Source organism: Mchenga conophoros, linkage group LG23, assembly GCF_057382185.1.
Source record: "Mchenga conophoros isolate Kocher_MC1m ecotype Shallow Benthic linkage group LG23, M_conophoros_male_GT1.1, whole genome shotgun sequence".
In the NCBI taxonomy this organism is placed as follows: domain Eukaryota; kingdom Metazoa; phylum Chordata; class Actinopteri; order Cichliformes; family Cichlidae; genus Mchenga; species Mchenga conophoros.
Window position 1 is genome coordinate 48,823,496 of NC_140547.1, and position 17,246 is coordinate 48,840,741.

The 17,246-nt window shown below is 41.8% G+C and overlaps 1 protein-coding gene across 1 annotated transcript in view; it reads left to right on the top strand.

The window, feature by feature from the left end:
* LOC146548208 (NACHT, LRR and PYD domains-containing protein 12-like) overlaps window positions 1-17,246 on the top strand; it is a 586,500-nt gene that overhangs the window by 525,661 nt on the left and 43,593 nt on the right. The gene's annotated exons all lie outside the window — the stretch shown is intronic.

A 17,246-nucleotide genomic window follows, 5' to 3' on the forward strand; every position in this document is an offset into this window, starting at 1 on the left:
GTCTCCCGTTCCCTGATTACTAAACTGCGTCCACGCCGCCGGCGCTCCTCCCCACAGCTGGATTCCAGGATTTCAGAGCATCCAGCTGTGGTGAGTGATGGAGACACTTTCTCTGCTCCCTCAGTAATCAGGACAGTTTATTGAACATCAGAGGACATAAAGGACTGTTTTTCACCTGCCCGTTCTGAACCTGGACATTAAAGACTGCTGGCTTCAAGGACATTAATCCCAGTGTCAGCCAGCCAATAACAGCCTGTGTTTTTCAGCTCTTTAGGAGTCAGAAATGAGAAAGACACAGACTGCTAACCTCTCCCTGCAGGAAATAAGCTCCGCCTCTTCCTTTCCTGTATATGAGTGATTTGATTCTGACATGAGACACAATGAGTTTCCTGTTTATTGTGACTTAAAGCGAGCAGCAAAGACACTAAACTGTGTGTTTCCAGCTGAAGCTGCTTTTTGTGTTGCTCCCACAATCCTGTCTGAAACAGTCAGTGAGGAAAACTCAGTTTATGCTTCCAAGCTCATTGTGAGAGGGCACATTGTGTTCCTGCAAGTGCTGATTTTGTCTGCATCCCTGAGTTTAGTGAGCTGCCTCCAAGGACTTGTGAAGCCCAGTGTGTTAAGGCTGCATCTCCCAGATGTTTCCACCTTTCCAGCACAGACGATAAATGTTCCCACAAAGGCTCAAAGACGGTTTGATTTTGTGAGTGTTGGCCTCAAGAGATTGCTCAGTGAGCACCTGAGTGTTTCTGGGACATCGGACACTAACTGGAACTTCAAGTCTGGTTCTGAAGCTGCACATGCAAAGACTGTTTCTGGTTGTAGAGACCTGGCTGTTCCAGGGATTGTAACCTCCCCAGAGGCTGAGCTGCTGACCTCAGCTGACTCTGGAGCCTTGAAGGTAACTAAGTTTGCACCGCTCGGGTGAGCCATCTCAGCTGCAACAGCCTCCACAGAGAGCTCACGCAAGCTTACCCAGCCTGCTGAGGATTTTATGCTGCTGCAGCCCAAAAGGCATCCTGAGCTGGCTGACAGCCACCCACAGCTTCAGCTGCCTCAGCCAGGGGTCTCCACACCTGCTGGCCCTGCATCTGCTCTGACTGGGGGCTCCGGAGAGCCGCGCCAGCCATCCATCTCTGCTGGGGCTCCTGTTTGAGAATGTAGGAGTGTAAACTTCAAATATCTGCTCGGTTTGTCAAGATATCACATATTTGCAAAAGTGCTCTGACGTTTTTGGAGACGTCTGTTACCCACCATCTGGATAGCTAACCGGGAGGTCGAGGGTCATTAGAGCCGGCGAGAACAGCGGACTCCCGGCACATCGTTTTTAGACCCCCATGGCCTTTGGCTGTTCAGGTTTAAACATGATATATAAGTCACTTAGATCACGTAAAAATGTTATCGTTTGGCTTTTTTCAGGGTTTTTTGTTTGGTTTGGCTGAAGTTACAGTTTTCACACAGCTGAATAAACGTCAAACAGAAAAGTGATTAAACAGAAGTGTGAGACGGTCGAGAGTTTACTCCAGTGTCCTGTTAGATTTTAGACAGCAAGGAGCAGACGGCTGAGTTTATTAAACTCCACCCAGACAGCGGTGACGCGGATCTGAAGGCCAGACCGTCACAGCCGCTCACTTCCTGCCTACCCGACCTTTGGAGGACCCGGCCCACGTAGACCTTGAAGGCCGGGTCCTCAGGAGGATGCAGCCTGTGAGTTTGGACACGCCATGACACATGATGTTCTACAGCTGATGTGTTTAAATGAGCTCTACAGGTGATCAGACTTATTAACGTTACCAGCATAATAAACTGTCCTGTCACTGAAGGTGTCTGCCCAACAAGGACGTGGTGCTGAATGCATCCAGACCCCTGCTGACTGTCTTTGCAGCTTCGGTCAAAGGTACAGTGTCCACTGTGACCCTGAGAGCAGGACACAGCCAGAGGTGAGTCAGCAGTTACAAACTAAATGCTGCTGACATGAATCAAACTGCTGGATAACCCACTGCTCATGAAAATGGCACCTTTCTGTTGCTTTTTGAGATTACTGAGAATATTTGAATTGTGACTCAGATGGCAGATCCAGGCTCTCAGCCTCCAGCTGAAACTTCCAGTCCTCCCCCAGCCAGAAGCTCTGATGCTGGGCTGAGAGACTTTGATCCTTCCCTGGATCCAGAAATCCAGGAGGGAGAAGGAGAACAGGACCTCCTTCCTGATCTGGAGAGGCCTGAGGGAAAGAAAGATGGAGCAGACAGAGCTTTGAACAAATCCAAACCTCCTGAGCTTCACCTCCACAAAGGTGCAGACACTGATGCACAGATTCACATGTGACACCTGCAGCGTCCAGCTTGTGCCGCTGACATTATCTCCACTCTGATACAAGCCTCATTCACTCGCTCACACACGTTCATACAATCACCTTTTCCTCACAGTCACACACATGAATGTAATGAGGGGAACTCGGGTTCACTGTCATTCCTCAGGATACTTTGATATGCAGACTGGAGGCTCTGTGGATGAAACACCGACTGTCTGAACCACTCTGAAGTGTTCATGATGGACTTCATCCTGATTAACACTACAATACTTGTTAGAGGCCTTTTATATGTAATAATATTCTTTTCCATTAAAGCTCTGAACATTCTCACTCTTTCTTGACCAGGTGTGACAGGTGAAGGACACCGGCGAATAGGAGGACAGAAGCTGAGAGCCATTAGTCACATGACTTCAGCTGCTGCTGCCTCACCAACCACTGGCCCCTCGGTGAGTCTAGAGTTACAGCAGTGACCACAGGAAGTGCACACGTGTGATCTAAAGCTACATGTGGGCCTGTGACCATCAGTCTTCTCACTGTGGTAGACGGGTTTGTGAGTCCCTGTGATGCTGGGAGTGTCCAGGACAGTCGCTCCTGATCGGGTCTCTCATGGAAAGCTGGTCCCAGGAATTCCTGGAAAATTCCTCCACAAAAGAGAACTGGGAACATAAGTGCAGAGTGACAGAGGTGCTCAGCAGCCCTGCTGCTATATGGGAATAGAACCAGAATAGTCGGCAACCACTTGAGTTAAGTTAGCCAAAGAGATGCGACTCAGACTGACTTCATCATGTTGGCAACGTGTCTGCATTGATAAATTCCAGTTATTGACAAATCAGAGAATAATTCCAGTCGTTCAGAGACAGATTGTGATTGTTTGGAGGATGTAATCGTTTCCCTTCAGGGAGCTGTTAAGGTTCAAAATATTGGGGATGGAGACAAGAGAAAAAACCACAATAACAACACTGGTCCGGCCGGGTTGAGTCAAACGATGATTTAATGATCACACACGTGGGAGATGGGCACTGATGCAGACAGCCTCAAAATCTCAAAATGGTGGAGCATTGCTCAAACTTTTATAACCTCTGGTGCCTCCACCTTATCATAAAAAGCCTAAACATTCACATGCTCTCTCTCACACAGCGCCTAAGCTACGACCTTGGCTCCCCGTCTATCTGCTCCTGCTGAGATGGGGCAGAAAACTCCAGTATATTCTGTTCTCTTCTACTCAGACAAATTAGACAATAACCTTCTGCGAACAGTATTTCTTATAACTCAGCAATATAATGCATCATAAAACAATATCATTCATTCACAACAAGTCAGCAATTTAATGTAATGCAAATCAGTTTAACTAATGCAATAGTTATCAGCTTCTTCTAATTCAGGAGAATAATGCAAACTAAAACTACATAATAATTCACAATCTTTGATTAGGGGTATAACATGGCATAAAATAATATCATAATTTTACAATTCCCCCTGATGAGGTCATTAGAATAATGACCTCACAAACACCCTGTAGCCCAGTGTGGCCGGGTTCATCTCTTCTCACTCCTGAGGTCCTTTGTCCCCCTGACGGGCGAACCATATGTAAGATGACCTCTGTGTTTGCGCAAGTCAGGTGCAAGACAAACTATTACTACAAGGATAGCAGGTACAGATGACACTCCCCTGTCCTCCCACAGCTTTATTTGGTGTTCCCTTATACCATTCAGACGTAGACTAGAACCTCTGTCCGAAGAGCTCTTAACCTTTATTTTATTGCTGCAGCTACCAGTGTCGTCCAGTTGGGTGATCCTCTGCTCTTAATTCTTCAACCTTAGGGGTTAGACAACAGAGGCGGAGCCAGACATTTGAAACACCCGGGGCTTAGCCCTAAAGGGTAGTATGCATGTGGGATTTTTTTTTTTTGGGGGGGGTGGGGTTAGAAATGACTGAAAGATTAATTGGCTCTGTTTTGAGTTTTGTTCAAAAAAGAATGACTTCATATAGGGAAATATATATATCACACATGCAGGACACCTTAAACTAGTTTTTTAATTAAGCAGCAAGACAGAACGAAGTCGGGGCTGTATCAAGACACAGGGACTAAACCCCAATTCAACCAGACGCAGAACTGATCCAGAATTAAAACAGGACTACAACAGTTCAAAATCAGGACTACTGAGGACTTAACCAAGACAGAACCAGAATCAGAACTAGATGATAGTAGCACTAAAAATCATCATAGACCTGCACTACACTTATTTTTTTAAATCTACCAAAGTACAATATTTAGATTGAGAAAAGTTTATATAATTATTTTGGCCTTGTTGTGCAAACAAGCCTGCATAACTTAATAAATATAGAATTTGAAAAATAGCAAACCTAAAAAGAAACACTAGGTACGAGATACATGAGTACCTATGATACGGTGATACTTTTGGCAAACGACCATTTGACTAACATGTGTGTCTCACCTGCTCTTGTTCATCTGTTCTGTCCTCATTCTGCTCTCTCTCTCTGTTCCTCTCTCTCTCTCTCTTTGTGCTGACAATCATAAAATATACAGTTGAAACCAGATATTTACAAACTCTTCAGATCAAAACAAACACTTTTTTAATTGTAACATCAAATCAGACTAAATGTTTATTTTTTTAGATTGATAAATATAAAAAACATATTTGTTAACTTTAAGAGTAAAGAGAGAAACTATCTGTATTTCTTAATTGCAAATGGCACCAAATTGTATTCAAACTGAGCCACACTTATGGAGCTCCACAGTTCTTTTCCTGGTGTTTTGGTTGACATCTCTTGATGTTCCCATGTCACAGAAACAGGCTCTGTGTTTTGCCTTATATGCATCCACAGCTGTGCCACCAGTTTACTCACATGGACTCTACTAACCTATCAGAAGCTTCTTCAGCTCAGAATGGAATCGTCTGGAGTTTTCTTATTAATTAACAAACTTAGTGTATATGTACTCCTAAATTTGATGAAAGTGATAATAAATAGACAGATCTCTCTCTCTTTATTCTGACATTTAACTAATTCAAAAGATATTTCAATATTTATCTAAAACAAAAGTTTACTCTAAATTGATGTTGTACAGTAAAAAAAATGTTTTATGTTTTCTCCCTAAAGTGTATGTAAATATCTGGTTACAAATGTAAATATCCTGCTGTGTACTGAAATCCCTCTTGTTTTGCATAGAAATATACTGAACAACATACAAAGCACAATATATAAAATAACATTTACCTGAGTTTTTTCTTTGAAAGAGCCCTCTAATGTCCATTCTTATATTTCAGTACATAACTGAAACCGATTTAGTCGGGGAGGGTAAGAACTGAAAATATGAAATAAACACACGTAAGCTAAGACTCTAAAAAATAGCATTTGTTCGGCTTTTCATTTCGCCATTTGTTGATTCACTTGAAGAGCAAGTAACGTAATATTGGTCAAGTGATCAGTTTCATATCAATCTTTCGTGATGCACCGTCATATTTACATTATTTGTACGGTACGAATGATTTGCTTTGGTACCTGGTCAAACTTAAGCTCTCCTTAGTATGGCTGGCTCTGTTTCTCCAACAGCGCACTAACAGGTAGCAGCTGCCCCGCCCCCTCGCTCAGTCGCTTAGTGCCTGAGCTCGGATCATACCAATATCAGGGGGGGATTCACGCACAGTCGTAAATTCCCACAGTGTGCACTATGTGCTTCGAATATTGTGTGTACTTTTTGTTTTATACAGTTGTCAGCCAGGCATCTAACTATGAAAAAATTACACTCCAAAAGACCCCGGGCTTCTGACAAAACAACCCGGGCTTAAGCCCAGTAAGCCACCCCCACGCTCCGCCCCTGTTAGACAACCCTTCAGTCGTAACACAGATCAGGGGATTATTCTGCTCCGATTTCAAACAACGATCTGTGTATTCTCCAGAAAAAGGAACAGGAAGGTGTCCCCTTTTTGCCCAAAAGCCTCTCGAACCTCGTTGGTCTGGTGTTTCCGGATTTCCGTCAACCCCTTCATGGTTATTGCTGTGTTTATGGGATCCATCCTTTTGTGGTGACTAGCTGGAGCCCAAACGCCATGACCCTTGGACCCAATTGATGTCTCGGCAGTCACTGTGTCTGACTCTGCTACGGAGGGTCCTCGCATCTCTGTGACCTCGTCTGGTGTCTGTTCCTTTCTCTGTAAGAGACAGAAAACCAAAACACCCCTCTTCCTAACCCTAATAATCTAATGTTATTATCTACTGACCTTCTAGTGATTCAGAATTGGTCTAAAACATTCAGAATGTCCCAGGGACTTATTCTAATCATATCTTATGTGTGTGTAAGCATGTTTGCATTTAGCCCTCCGCACTCAAGGCATTTCTTACACTTTATCAGTCCGGACAGTCACGCCGAACGAAGCTTCTGACCTTCAAAAGGCCGAGTGCCAACTCGTTATAAGCACATTTGCAAGGTGTGTCTGAAAATTATTGAAACCCCTCTTTTTAACAAAAGACAAAAAATTAACAAATCTTCTAAACGCTATTCAGTTCATTTCAATGAGTAATGATTAAACATGAAAATGATAGTTTATGCTTTTTCACTGATTCTCTAAAAGGTCCGTCTTCTCGGACCGCTATTAGCTTAAGCTTTACCATTCCTAAATTATTAAAGACACAAATGAAGTTATAAAATGTTCAAATAATCCTGGTTTGATGTTAAAGCTCAACCTTCCCCCCCTTTTTGACACATTCCAATGTGTCAAATCAACGGAGCTAGAACATTCAAAAAAAAAAGTTAGGCAGCTACAAAGTTTCCCAGACTCTTAAGGTGATCCGCGTGTAACGTTCTGACTCAGGTATTTAATATTTTAATAAATCTCGTTTAATTAACTGCCACTATTTAAACTAACCTTAAAGACATAATTTAAGAAAAGATCACAAAGAATAACATGATATCAGTGTTTTGTAAGCGCGTGCGGCCTTCTATGCTCGAAGCCTTTTCCCTCAATAGATCAGTCAGACATTCGCGCTGACTGTAGCTTTTAACCCTTATTAACTTGAGCACAACTCTACAATGAGCAACAAGTTGCAATATGTATGAAAATGATCATGGTTACACCTGCAATGAAAAATTATATCATTATCCTAACACCTGTAAATGGAAGATTCATCAGAAGTTATAACAATCACAGGAACACAGATGTTAGTATAAGGTCAAAAACTTCAATAAATGATCATCGATGCAATACTTGTTGCATGATTCTCATACAATAATAATGCTGACATTGAAAATAACAGTATAACACCCCCTTTTGTCCCGTTTCACTTGACACTTAAACGTTTATAAATGCCTCTCTAATTCTTGATTTTATTTCCCCCTTTTCTCCCCTTCCTGACCACAGCAGGGGGATCTTAGTTTTGAATCAGCCATGAATCCAGCTCACCTGATTCATCAGTGAGCTCCACCATCACTGGCGTCTGACAGGGTGGTGCTGCATACTCTTCCTTTAATGTCACTATTTTCAATCTGTTAATTAGAGTGTTTAAACCTGAAGTCGACTACGTCCACAACAAGTCAATACAGCTGTAAATGTGGCCAATTATCAATCTATTACCAATCAATAACAACAGATAACTTCTATTTTATGCATGCTTTTAATCAACCACTCACCCAGAGGATCTCCAATCCCAGCAAGTTCCTTCTCCTCCTTTAATGAGTCTGTCCTCCTTCCATGCCCTGGTAACCGGTCCATCCAGAGCCATATGATCTCAAATATACATACGACAAGCCAAACCACACCTTGGTCACACCAACCCCTTTCCACCCCCAAGATGTCCAATGCCACCCTAGTATGGACTGTCAAATGTGGCTTTAACGCTGACTGTTCTGACAATCCATTTTATAACGTTCCTGGTCAGATTTGCCAATCTCTGCACCAGAGTTTTAGACGTTTCGCCATTTTCATTAGGTTTTATCTTTTATTTAGTTTCGACTCCAGATTTTCAATTTTTTTCCAGTTGTAATTAGTTTTTACCAATTCTTTGCTAGTTTAGTCTAGTTTTTATTTTCTGAAAATCCTTAGTTTCAATTTAGTTTTATTTGTGTTTTGCAAAAGTTAAGTGTAACAAAATCTCAGTTCCATCATATCAGTCATGCTCTTCTAATTATCCTTGGGTGTTGAGACTAATAACTATTAACTCTTGCCGCACCGAGTGGTCCTAGTTTTGGTTAAAGTTAATTGATAACCTTTTGAAGGCGATTGTTTCACACCTTTATTTAGATGTCCCAGTCCTGTTATCTCGGGATACATCACGCTGCCTTATCTGGGGTTAGCTGTTTTCTTGGGATGCGAGTTAAGTGGGTGAGCTCTTCAACGAGGGGGAGCGTGCTCCCCCTGATGAGGTCTTCTAGGTAAGCTAGGTTAACCTTCTTGTGTGAGCTTTTCAAGTGCACTTTTAAGGTTTGTGGGATTTTTTGTTTTATAAATGTCCCTCAAGACCCCCTGATGACCCAGTAATTCATTTTTGCGCACTGTAGTACACATTTAGTTTTTTGCTTGTAGCTCTCATACTCTACTTGCCACTCCTCTAAGTCCTGATGTTTCTTAGAGAGGACAACAGAACCTTTAAAATTATATCCCATGTGTGGGGGTGTGGCCTTGCCAATTGTTTTTCCCACCTTTTCAAAATGGCTGGCGTGCCCACAAGCACATTTTATGGAAGAGAGAAAGGTAAGCTTGATATTTACATTTAAAATGTTTTGTTAAACTCAGATTTTTATTTTATTCAAAAAATAAACATCTAGTAAATAATTTCAGGGGTCTTTAAGAATTAGGCTCATTTACTTTCACAGGGAACATGACTAATTTATTAATGTGTGCTCTACACATTGGGACTTTATATTTATATTTATTTCACTTTTTCCTAATACAAAGGCGGAGAGAATTCTTAACACAATTATTAAGGGAGATTCAAACATAGATTTTTCAAAATATGAGAGGGTCAGGACCCACTAAAAGCCACAGAGAAGATTATCGAGATGCAGTGGCAGATGTAATAGAGAAAGACACAGGGCCACCTGAAATCTGTCGTCCTATCTGGTGCAAAACCAACATGTAGTAGAATCTGGAATTTTGATTTTGAGTTAAAAATAAAATATGGGTAAAATGCAGAAATGTTTTCCAGTAAAGTAAAAAATAAGAGTCGCAATTATAGTTGAATCCATAACACCTAATTGTTTCTACGAGATCACGTCGTTGCTGAGAGTTATCAGTGATCTCAATGTGTGAAAAGAACTCACAGTATCTGGGGTTTAAGCTCCTCTTGGCTGAGAAACCTGGGACAAACATGTGAACAAGACCTGAATAATACCAGTAATGAAGACTTCTCTCCAAAGATTAATAAAAGGAAGCCCCAATCTGATGAGAGTCTAGCAAAATATGGTTCACTCCACTTGCCTGAAATGGTTAGCAGTCCAAGGCATTTCAGTTGTAGAATGATTGGGTACAACAATGAAACAGATGTGAGATGAGGGAAGTGCCAAATGTTCTTTTGTGTCTCCAAATAAAATCAGTACTTCCTCAGATATCCTAAATAAATTGACTTTTGTGAAATAGAAAGTTCAGTGCCATCACTTATTCCTAAACCAATAGTTTACAGCTAGTGAAGTGTCAGTGACTTCTGGGTTGGTCCCTGATCTTCATCTTATGAGATTGTTATTTTAATAACACTTGATTCATTTAAAAGAAAAAAGAAAAAAAAAAAAGAAAAAAGAAAAAACGAAAATATTTTCTCCCTGTTTTTTCTTATTCTCTGGGTCTCAGGAGGACATTACGTCCCTCTCCACTACAAGACTCTTGTTATGTCTACAAAACAGTCATATTAAAATCATCCTCAATTCTATTCTGGCGCTGTCTCCCGACTTTTCCTGACCTGATTCTGCGCGTGGACGGAGCAGCAACACAGACGACTCGACTAACGTACTACCTTAATTTCACTATATCAGGGCACGCACACATCAATGCAACCAAACACATTTTGCTATAAATCCAGTTAATTTTAGTTAGTTTTGTGAACATTCAGTACAGTTTTAATTAGTATTCCTTTTTGTTTTGATTTTATTACCGTTAACGCAAATTCTTTCCACTTCTACTTTTCGTTATTTCATTTGTTGTCTTTAATAATAATAATCTCCTCTGCACCCTTGAATAAACCCCATTAACATGGTCAACCTTTTGCTGCTTGTTATTTCACCATCTTATTGAATCAAATACTTCATGCTTATGTGGTTTATGACATTATATTTATCTAAATCTCCACTTTGTGTCTAAATGTTTGAAGAATTTTTGAGGGTCAAATTTTGAGAATTTGACCATAGTGAAAGTTATGGCATTATCACCCCCTTTGGGGATTACCTTTTTCCAGTTTTGATGATATTCCTCCCCGTTCTTTATTTTTTTTTTGCAAGTACCCCTCTTCGGTGGCGAGAAACTGTTGGTGTGATCAAGCGGGTGCTGTAAAAACAAAAGCTCAGGACAGAACAGTCACCAGTCATGTACTTCCTTCAAAATTAACAAATATCAAGCTTCATATTGATCCTCTGAGTGTAATGGTACATTTTAATTTGCACTTCTAAAAACAATATTTGCTTTATTTTACTCTTGTTCTTGTGCAGCACCACCCCTCAGCACATGCCCCTGTTATTTTATCTTACTTTTAAATTGTTGACTACTTCAAGAGAGCGCCCAAAAGACGGGGACCAGTGTTTATCATTACATATCTCCATTTTGAGTGTGGCTGTCTATCATTCCCCTGTTATTCATAGACCTCGGTGGAGGGTTTTTTGTTTGTTTGTTTTTTTTTTTCCTAAAATTAATTGACTCTCTATAGTGACCCACTATGGTTAATAATAACATGCTCAGTCATGAGTGGGATCAAACCTTTTCTTCACTTTAGCATTTAACATTCCCAACAATATAATGTAATACCTTAATTAAAACACAGCTACTAAAACACAATTTCCTTAATGCAAACATCAGTAGCTCAAAATTAGCAACCAAAGGGTTCAGTCTGCAGTTCACACTGCTGTGAAGCTACAGCTCTTTAGTCTCTGTCATTCTTCTGTTCTTGCAGACAAAACAAAGCAAAACAAAACATCCACCCTTCTTTTACAGGCTGGGTGAATTGTCTGTGGACATTCAATAATCCTAAAGTCAGCACCATTTTTGTCTCAGTATCAAGTCAGTTAAACTTTTAGTCGTCAGTCCATGACTTTTAGTCGTCAGTCATATGCATACATCCACACACATTCATACCAAAAGTTGCTGATAATGGAGTCTCACGCGCAGCCTATTCGAGGCTCCATCACCAGCAAGATGACGTCATCATTTTAAAGGAAACAGCTCCTTGTTTGTTTTTCCTTCTTTGGACTGGATTGACTCGCTGCAATCCTTTTAGGCTTCAGGATCAGTGTCCCATATAAGTCAATTTTCTCCCAAGCTCATTATAATCATGGAGAAAAAATACTTTGCGACTGTTTTCAATAAGAATATTTTATAGCGCTTTAAAGTTCAATCTCTCAGGCCTGGATTAAAGAGCTGATTTGTTAAATCAGGAACTCACAAAATACCAAAATATCACCACCGGTGGATCACACCTCTCAGATGTTCTTATCTCAGTGCACTGTAACAAAAGCAAAAACAAACGTAAACAATAAAACACTCATACAATAACAGATACTGGGGCCCATTGCAAACATGTCCAAAGTTCAAACCATCTTTCTCTCTCTTAGAGAAAGAGAACAATCCAAACCTCACTGATAGAATCAACCTAGTGTCAAACAAAACCCAAAGATCAACCAAAACTCCTTTTTGCACCAACAAAACATGTTGGATTTACTTGACTCAATAGTAGACACTATTTACACACCAACTCTTTACCTTGACAAAAACGTAAACAACTAAGTTGAATCAACACAACCTTTTCATAATTTCTTCGAAATAAAACTCACACCATTCATTCATCATTTTCGCTCTGTACCACTGCTCCTTGTTAGACTGTGTGAAGCACAGTAAACAATTCAGTGGAGGCTTTGAGCCATAAACAGACATCACGCACAGACATTGTTTTCATTATCAAAGTGCTTCAGACCATGTCCTCTAAATCTACACAAATGCCCTCTGCGTGGCATGAAATACATTTAAGCAATAAATAATCAATCAGTTCTTGCTGTTGTAACCAACTCCGTATTTGGATGTTTGTGTGCAGCATTTGTTAGTAAAGCATTCTTCATTGCATCAGCGTGTGTGTGTGTGTGTGTGTGGATCACTTCTCAGTTCATTGAATCAACATTTTAATTTGTGTGTGTGTGTGTGTGTCATTTCTCCCTCAATCAACGAGTGCATATGTTCATATGTATGTTTCCTTTCACTCTGAGTCGGTGCATGTAGATGTGTGTGTTTGTGTGGGTGTTTGTGTTCATCACTTTCCTGTTGTAGTGTTCTGGGTAAACCACGGCCTGAAGCGTGCCCTGGGTCCTGCCCTCCTCCTTTTCAGTCTGTTTGCATCCATTGGTGCTGCTGCTCAGAGTTCTGTCCATACTGGTTCTGGCCCCAATTGAGGCAGTCCTTTTCTCCAGTGTCCAGCATCTTCTCCTTATTTCGCTCCTCCTTAACTTGACCCTTTTGCTTCGGTCTTCCTTCAGGGTTTTGATACGCAGCTCAATTGTCTGGATGTCCGTTTGTTGCTTGCAGAAGTGCGACTGCTGTCCGTTTGTTTGCAGGTGGAACGGCTGACATCCAGAAGGTGTATAGGAGAGTCTGCAGCTTCCACCTCCCCAGTGGAAGACCTCAACCTTTGTTCTGTTAGTTTAACACAGGCCTCAAGGCTCTCTGGGATCCCTGCTTGCACTCTCAAGCCCACGGCTGAGGTCGTAGTCGTGGTCCCATTCCAGGGGAATGGAGTCCATGGTTGTTTGGGTGTCTCGGCCCGAGCGTTCAGTCCAGAGCTGGGCAGCCCAGGACGCTGAGCGATCGGAGGACGGCAGAGGCGACAGGAAGCCATCCCCCTAACGTTCGCTCCATAGCAGACCGGACAAATCACACTGCTCATCTAGCTCCAGGATGCTCCGGCCTGATTTCAAGTCCGGTGTCTTGGACTCCAAGCCTGATGGGTTCGATTTTCAGCTAGCTCCTCCTGGGCCATGCTCAGTTTCTGCTCTGATGCCTCGAGGTCTTATTGAGGGCAGAAACCTCAGAGTCTTTTCCGTAGAAATCAGATTTAAGTCCATTGATGTTTTCCTTGCTTTGCTCCACGGCCTTTTGCGGCTCTGCTGTTCGGCTCTTCTCAGAGGTCAGCTCCTGGCCAAGCCCCGACACCTGTGCCTTCAGCTTATTTTCTCCTGGTGTTTTGTCCATTCTGAGGTGCCTCCTGACCTCAGTTACTCCTCCTGTCTCTGGCACGCCCTTTTTGCTGCCCGATGGTCATTGTTGGTCCATCACTGTCCTGCACAGTTTTAATGCAGAGTGGTTAAGGTCAGCATGGTTTTGCTCGGCCTCACTTTTCATCTGGGCTTAATGGGCGTCTCGTCACAGCTCTGTCAGCTGAAGCTGTCTTTTTCCATATGGCAAGAATGTAAAGAGTGTGTGAGAGGGGTGTGTCCAATCAGGCACAATGCTGGTGGCTTTGCGAGTGCCTCGTTTTCCAAATCCAGGTGTTTATTTGTCACGTACACAGCAACAGAGAGAACAGTCTGTTGTTGGGATGGCTGAGGTCCTTCACGATCTTCCTGGTCTTGGTCCAGCACCGCCTGCTGTAGATTGAGTGCAGGTCAGGGTGCTCGGAGCGGATGGTGCACTCAGCTGATTGCACAACCCTCTGTAGTGCTTGTCTGTCCGGCATGGTGCTGTTCCCGAACCAGACAGTGATATAGCTGCTCAGGATGCTCTCAATAGTTCCTTTATATAAGGTGGTCAGAATCGGTGGTGGGAGCCGGGCCTTTCTCAATCTTCTCAGAAAGAAAAGACGCTGACAGAAATCTCCCCGTGTAGTGAAACGGGCCTTGGATTACCGCTCTCCGTCTCTGCTGCATGAGATCATTTTCCTGCAGCACTGTTGACATTTTCAAGTTGTTGTTGCGGGTTCAGCTGCTTTAGCATTTAGTCAGGGTCACATCAAAGATGGTAGAGGAGAGAGCAAAGATGGTAGAGGGGAGAGCAGGAGTCCAGGGTCAGCTTCGGCTTTCAGGGCCGACAAAGCAGCCTGTAATCAAGCATAAAGAGAAAAAACAAAACAAAACAAAAACAAAAACAAACGAACAGGAAAATCATGTTGTATTGGCTGTGTTACTCAGAGAGGGGAAAAACAACGGGACCAGGCCCTGTGTCAGCCTTCTCTCCCCCTTTTTTTTTGTTTTTTCTCACCATATAATCCTCTCATAACCCACCAAGCTGACAGGACAACACAGGTACATGTTAAAATTCTTAAGATCATGTTTAAAGCACAAAAATGGAATTTTCTTTCATTCAGTACTCACTTGTATTAATCAATCAGAAGAAAACATGTCACAATTTGACTTTTATTAACCACTAAATTTGTCGTGTTATCACTGGTTGTGATTTTTTTTTTTTTTTTTTTTGAAGTTAAGTTGTTGTCCTGCAACCCAGAGAGTTTATTTGTTAGTAGTGGATAAACTTTATTGTGTAACGGCGGGTGTATGTTAAGTTTCACTGCTTTAAACTTGCTGGAAAATCTTCACGTGTTCATGGGTGTAAGCTGTTTCTTCATTGCGTGTATGTGCGTTTGTACATGGGCTAATTTAACGTTTTTTCTCAAACGAGGCATTTCTCTAGCACGTGCCTCTCTCTCACATTTCTCTGCTTGTGTGTGTTTTTGTTTCACCTTTTTGTTGTGATGCTCCGGAAGCCTTCCCAACCTCCACAAGTCTGTTGGCCGCAATTTTATGTGTAAAACTTCTCTTAATTTCTCCTTTAATTCTCTGCTAGCTGCTGTCTTTTCCACAGCTGCTGATTCTTGCTGAGTTTGGTTTCCATTACTATAATTTTGCTTCGGCCGCCGTGCTTGTGGGGGCAGTTGGTCCAGCCCCATAGCCACCTGTATCAACACACTGAGAGATTTATTTAATATCATTTTCATCACTGTTAAATAGACTAGCAGGCAAGACGCCCACCTTTGCACTGCAGACTACATGCCAGTCTCCCAACACACTCCTCTCTGAGTTTCCGCTTTAAACTCCAACATCATTCACACCCTAGTCATTCAACACCTTATTTGTAGTATCATAATCAGCAAAATCAGCGTTTTACTTACAGGCATGTATCATTGTTTGCAAATCAAAATTATAAAACTCAAAAACACGCTAAACAGGAAGCAAAGTCCTCTGTGCGCGTCACAGCTCATTTGCATGTTCACACACCGTCTAAAAATAGCTCGCAGCGCTGCAGTGCGCTGTCGTCACACACAGGGTCACACAAAGCTCAGACAAAACTCTTCTATTTTATATTACAAAGACGTCTTATATTTACAATCACTGACAGGCCTGACAGATTCAGCACCTAACAAATTTCGACAAATTTAAGTTAACGGGTCCAACCGAAGAAAGCTTCACTTTTTTGTAATCAATTAACCAGTATCTGTTTCCTCCAGAACAGCCTATGGCCTGATTTCTAAAGTCCCTAACTCAATTTAACTTTGTCCAAACAAGCACATGACACCATTTAAAACGGTGAGGAGATTCTAACTCCTAGCTTATTTCAGGATGCCCTGTACCCCACAGTTAAGCAAAAACTGAACTAACCCTGTTCGCCGACAGGTCAAGACCGCGCGTCCACGGCCAGGAGGGAGCGTAACCTCCGGGCTATGTGCTTCTTAGCATCTTCCAGTGCCGTCCTATAACAATTTTCACCTAAACAATTTTGACAAATTTTAACATATCAATTAAACAGTATCTGTTACCTCCAGAACAGTTTCTGACCTAATTTGTAAAACTATTAACCAGTCTCTGTTACTTCTGGGAACAGTTTCTGTCCTAATTTCCCTACCAAACTACCTGAGCCTTCAGCTCAATATCCAGGGACTCAAACCCAACATTATATCTGTTACCTCCAGAACAGTTTCATATTTCGTCAACTTCATTAAACATTCTTAAGCAACTTTAACTGCATAACACACGGTGATTCTCATCAAAATCAAAACAGACACTCTACCAGTAATTTCAGTGAGTAGACTTTAATTTAGTCATATCCAATTTGGCACATTTTGGAAATAATTCAACAGGTAGTGCCTTACCTTTAGATAAGCCGGCTTTTGTCCACTCAAATCAGACCACTGGCTCGTGCCTGTCCGTTCGACAACCTCGGACCGTCCAAACTTTTAAATTCCACCCCAATACCACAGGACGAGCCCCCAAGCTGTTAAGGTTCAAAATATTGGGGATGGAGACAAGAGAAAAAACCACAATAACAACACTGGTCCGGCCGGGTTGAGTCAAACGATGATTTAATGATCACACACGTGGGAGATGGACACTGATGCAGACAGCCTCAAAATCTCAAAATGGTGGAGCATTGCTCAAACTTTTATAACCTCTGGTGCCTCCACCTTATCATAAAAAGCCTAAACATTCACATGCTCTCTCTCACACAGCGCCTAAGCTACGACCTTGGCTCCCTGTTTATCTGCTCCTGCTGAAATGGGGCAGAAAACTCCAGCACACTCTGTTCTCTTCTACTCAGACAAATTAGACAATAACCTTCTGCGAACAGTATTTCTTATAACTCAGCAATATAATGCATCATAAAACAATATCATTCATTCACAACAAGTCAGCAATTTAATGTAATGCAAATCAGTTTAACTAATGCAATAGTTATCAGCTTCTTCTAATTCAGGAGAATAATGCCAACTAAAACTACATAATAATTCACAATCTTTGATTAGGGGT